A 6,000-nucleotide genomic window follows, 5' to 3' on the forward strand; every position below is an offset into this window, starting at 1 on the left:
ATTTTAAAAAATTTTAATATTTTAAAAATAACTACTTCTATTATTAAACAATTTTTAATTTCGGAAAAATCGATTATAAATTTGCAATTATTAAATTTTATAAATTTTCTAATGCTCTATTATAAACGTAATTATTAGCAAAAAATAATATTTTATCAGCAAATCCTTTTAAGATTTTATGTTCTGGATTAAACTAAAAGCAACAATGTTGAGATAATTTAATTCTACAAAATAATCAATTTTCTAATTTTGGATTATATTTAAAATTCAAACAATAGTTTGACTTTTAGAAATGTATTTTCTTTTAATAAATTAAAAAAATTATTGTAGGTTACATATAAAATGATAAAAATTGTGATAAATTATATACATTTCAAGTTATTTGCAAGTTTCTTTAGATCTTTTAACCTTATAAATATCATGTTTAACCTTTAAACCGCACACTTCCGAATCCATCCTTAAACCGCACACTGGGTGTGCGACACCCGGGGACTTTAAAGTGTGTTTTTCAAGCTGGAAAAGGATATTATGGTTCAGAAAAATTCTCTTATGTAGCTCAGTACATCTATTTTGAAGGAAAATAAGTTTCATAATGATTTATTCAATCTTAATAATTAAAAAAATGTTCTTTAAAACTATTGAAATCACCTTAAACCGAAAACTGGGTATCAGCCACCCAGAAATTTTTCGCTGTTAATTTCATAAAGTTATCAAATACACAAAGACACTTGGGAGACTAATGTCCCTCACGGAACATAAAGTTAAGTACAAAATGTGTTATTCAATAGCGACATATGTTCAATTTTTACGACTTTAAACGAAATATTAGAGTAAAAAGCTAGAATATGGGTGTCGCACACCCAGGGTGCGGTTTAAGGGTTAAGTTTTCAACCTAACAAAAATTGTATGTTCCCGAAATGGAATTATTGAATTCAAAACTTTGTTGAAATCGTATGATTTTCAACTGTCTTTTGAAAATGAATGTTTTGTATCCCACTCGCGAAATGGTATGTTTTTCAGTGCGCATTTGAAATAGAATGGTTTTCAGCGCAAAGCTGAAATAGTATGGTTTATCACCCCCAGCGACGATATGTTGTAAATGAAAATGAGTCCATATAACCTTCTTTTGAAAAATTAAAAATCGTCATTGGAACCACCTTATTCTGGGCCGCATCGAGTCATAAAGCGTAATTCGGACCGCGTTTTTCAAATTGACGCAAATGGTTCGTCACGTAATGTTTCTGTCGAGTTGCTTAAGCCCGCATATTTTTTGCGAGATACAGAGGATAATGTAAATAATGTTCCAGTAAATACTTTTGTTAACCCTTTAACGCCCAAATGGACAAAATTTTAGCATGAAGTTTGAGGACTTACTTCGGTATTTAAAAATCAATAGAAAAATTCACGAATCATCATTTCTTATGTTTTCATATGCGCTCTATCGAATGGCGTTAAAAAAAGTCCAAAATTTATAAACAAAAAAGTTATTAATGTTTTTTTTTAAAAAGTCCGATTTTTTCCAATTTTTGTTTAATTTTCAATTTTTTCCACTATCAAAGAGCGGAAAAATAATTCTAAATGTTACAAATAACGAGACATAGATATATAACCTAGAAGATAGGACTATAGAGAAAACTAAAAATTAAAATGGCGGCTCGAAAATGAAGTTTGAAGTTCAATTTTTTTTCAAAATTTGATTCGAAGGTACGAAATTGTTAAAAGTGTTTAGATCAGCTTGAAAGGGCCTAGCGGAGTAAGCATGCAAAATCTGCCCCCGCTCAAAAAAATTTGAAATTCTTGTTACATGTTGGCAACATTAAGATAAAATTTTTCACTAAATATTTTTCAAAAAATGTATTTTTGTAAGAGTTATGAAGGGGAAAGAACAATCAAAAATTTGTTTTTTCTCGAAAACCACTGGATCGATTTTAATGAAATTTATATGTGTTTTATAAATTAATAAGAGGAATTTAAAAAAAAATTCAAAAAATTTTGCCTGAAAAAAACCCCCAAAAAAAAATTTTTTAATTTTCAAAAAAAATTTTTTTGGTCTTATTTTGGAGATACTACTTTGAAATTTGTATAGAAAATTCTCCTAAACGTGTTCTTTTAAGAAATATTTTTGTCGATTTTTTTAATTGGGTACCACATAGTTAAAAAAATTAAAATCCTAGATGGCGCATCATTCCGGCTGAAGCACAATGTATCCAGTAACTGATTATTTTTAAATTTCCTTGAAATTTAGTAATTATGCGTTTCTGGGGTCACTCAGTACGAATGTAATATTATATTTTCAAAATGACTTGGTACATTGTGCTTTAGCCGGAATGATGCGCCACCTAGGATTTTAATTTTTTTAACTATGTGGTACCCAATTAAAAAAATTGACAAAAATATTTCTTAAAAGTACACATTTAGGAGAATTTTCGGTAAAAATTCCAAAGATGTATCTCTAAAATAAAACCAAAAAATTTTTTTTGAAAATTAAAAAATTTTTTTTTGGGGGTTTTTTTCAGGCAAAATTTTTTTAATTTTTTTTTTTAATTCCTCTTATGAATTTATAAAATACATATAATATTTATTAAAATCGATCCAGTGGTTTTCGAGAAAAAACAAATTTTTGATTTTTCTTTCCCCCTCCACAACTCTTACAAAAATACATTTTTTGAAAAAATATTTGGTGAAAAATTTTATCTTAATGTTGCCAACATGTAACAAGAATTTCAAAGTTTTTTCAGCGAGGGCAGATTTTGCATGCTTACTCCGCTAGGCCCTTTGTTACTCGGGGGTTTTAGGGGTCGCTGATCACGAATCTGAAGTCTAATTTCAAAAATTCAAAATGGCGGATCCAATATGGCGGACAATTTTTTTAAGAACTCATTAAATTTGCTTGAAACTTGTTATTCGTGGGTTTTTGGGGTCGCTGATTATGAGTCTGAAATCCAATTTTCAAAATTCAAAATGGCGGATCCAATATGTCAGACTAATTTTTAAAAACTCATTAGTTTAGCTTAAAATTTGTTACTTGGGGGTTTTAGGGGTCGCTGATCGCGAATCTGGAGTCCAATTTTCAAAATTCGAAATCGCGGATCCAATATGGCGGACAATTTTTTTTAAAACTCTTTAAATTTGCTTGAAACTTGTTATTCGAGGGTTTTTGAGGTCGCTGATTACGATTATAATGTCCAATTTTTAAAATTGAACATGGCCGCTCCAATAGGACAGACGAATTTTCAGTCGAAATTCGATAATCACGTTCTTTAACCATTAAAATACTTAAATTTTTTTTAATGTTTTCCAACTTTAACCACGTGGAGGTAAACGTGAACTGGAAAGTCTTTTCTTGTTATTTTTAAATTTTATATTTTTTTTACTTTTTTATTTTTTCATTTTTTGTGTATTTTTCTTCTTTTTATTTGTTACTATAATTTTTGAATTTAAAGGTCAAAAAATGGAAATGTATATGTTTTATTTTAATCATTACTTATTTCAAGGTCAAATTGAAAAAACAATTTTTTTTATCTTTAGCTTGCAGCTCTTGTAAAACCTTTTAAACATCATTATTTACAGTTTTAACTCAAATAATTTTACTTATCAATATATTAAATCCAAAAAAATATATTTTAAAAAAGACATAATTTATTTTAAAAATAAAAAATCAATGAGAGAAGCAGGCGCAATGCGCCTAAATCATAGGGTTTCGTGGCCTACAATGACAAAAAAATAAATAAATAATAATTTATTTAGAAATTTTTTATGTACTTAAGATTCAACATTTTTTTATTACCATAGTAACAGTTGCCATGGCGACGGTTGCTATGGCAACCATTACTATATCAACCATTACTATATCAACGGTTGCCACGACAACGGTTGTTTTAGCAACCATTAACATTGCAACGGTTTTTATGTCAACCATTAACATAGCAACGGTTGTAATGTTGTCTTAAGACTTAAGACATAAGACTTAATACATAAGACTTAAAACTTAAGACTCAAGAACTTTTTATACTCAAGTATAAAAGAAATTAAAAATATTTTAAGTATTTTAATGGCTAAAGAACGTGATTATCGAATTTCAACTGAAAATTTGTATGTCATATTAGAGCGGCCATGTTCAATTTTAAAAATTGGACATTATAATCGTAATCATCGACCCCAAAAACCCTCGAGTAAAAAGTTTCAAGCGAATCTAATGATTTTTTAAAAAATTGTCCGCCATATTGGATTCGCCATTTTGAATTTTCAAAATTAGACTCCAGATTCGTGATCAGCGACCCCTAAAACCTCCAAGTAACAAATTTTAAGCTAATCTAATGAGTTTTTAAAAATTAGTCGGCCATATTGGATCCGCCATTTTGAATTTAGAAAATTGGATTTCAGATTCATAATCAGCGACCCCAAAACCCCCCGAATAACAAGTTTCAAGCAAATTTACTGAGTTTTTAAAAAAATTGTCCGCCATATTGGATCCGGCATTTTTAATTTTTAAAATTAGATTTCAGATTCCTGATCAGCGACCCCTAAAACCCCCGAGTAACAAATTTCAAGCTGATCTAAACACTTTTAACAATTTCGTACTATCGAATCAAATTTTGAAAAAAATGAACTTGAAACTCCATTTTTGAGCCGCCATTTTAATTTTTAATTTTCTCTATAGTCTTATCTTCTAGGTTATATATCTATGTCACGTTATTTGTAACATTTGGAATTATTTTTTCGCTATTTCATAGTAGAAAAAAATGAAAATTAAACAAAAATTAGAAAAAAATCGGACTTTTTTTTATAAAAAACATTACTAACTTTTTTGTTTATAAATTTTTGACTTTTCTTTAACGCCATTCGATAGAGCGCATATGAAAACATAAGAAATGATGATTCGTAAATTTTTCTATTGATTTTTAAGTACCGAAATAAGTCCTCAAACTTCATACCAAAATTTTGTCCATTCAAGACAAAAAAAACCCATATTTTTATTTTAAAATCCGTCAACTGGAACTCGAGAAAAAAATTTGTTAATTAAGCAGTACTAAAAAATTCAATTGTTAATAACTTTTACAAAAAAAATTTTTTTGGCTTAATATTTTTAGGGATTCTTCTTAACGATATTAAGAGTAAAAAAAACTATTTTGGTTCAAAAAGAAAATTTTTTAGTTTTAGGTGATCCGTTTGAGAAATTCTGACCCATATTTTTAATATTTTTGTTGATTTGCATATTATTTTTGTATTTACTATGACGCATTTTTAAGTATTTTAAGGTCTAGAGTGGTAAAAAACTGCTTTATTTTTTTAAACTTGTCTTTTAACTCTATTACTAAAAAAAAGAATTTTAATTGTTTATATTTTAATTGCATTTTTACCAATCTAGACATTCGTTTATTTCAAGATATGTAATTTTTCTAAATTTTCTTTTCACTTTTTTTATAAAATTTGGGTGACAACGTTTATTATTTTAAGTATTTTAATTGATCCTTATTTTAAATGTATTTTGTAAATTATAAAACCTATAACTAATTTTAGTATACAATTTTTTAGGGTGCTATTAATTTCAAACGAACAATATATCAAATATTTTTACTTTTAATGATTTCAAAAACATAATTTCATAGTATCAAAATTTTAATTTATCATAACAAATTGTTTTTGCTAGAAATTTATAAGGATATTTTTATTACCCAATATTAAGATAAAAATTTTATTTTTGCAAAAAAAATACTTTCATAGGTTGGAATATTGTGAATTTTTATACTTTTCTTTAAAAAAATTCTATTTAAAATATTTTTTTTTTAATTATAATAAAATGTTTTTTTTCTTTATATCATTAAATTATTTTAATACGTGGTAGCGAGAATACATTTTGATTAAAAAAAATGTCTTTTTAACTATAAAATTTTTGTCATCAAAATAAGTAAATTTAGTCATTATAGATTAAGCCTTTGTGAATGTTTTATAGTTCTTTTAATAGACGTGCAAATTTAAAAAAAAATGTTAAATTATATT

The sequence above is a fragment of the Leptopilina heterotoma genome, unplaced genomic scaffold, assembly GCF_015476425.1.
Source record: "Leptopilina heterotoma isolate Lh14 unplaced genomic scaffold, ASM1547642v1 Lhet_267, whole genome shotgun sequence".
In the NCBI taxonomy this organism is placed as follows: Eukaryota; Metazoa; Arthropoda; class Insecta; order Hymenoptera; family Figitidae; genus Leptopilina; species Leptopilina heterotoma.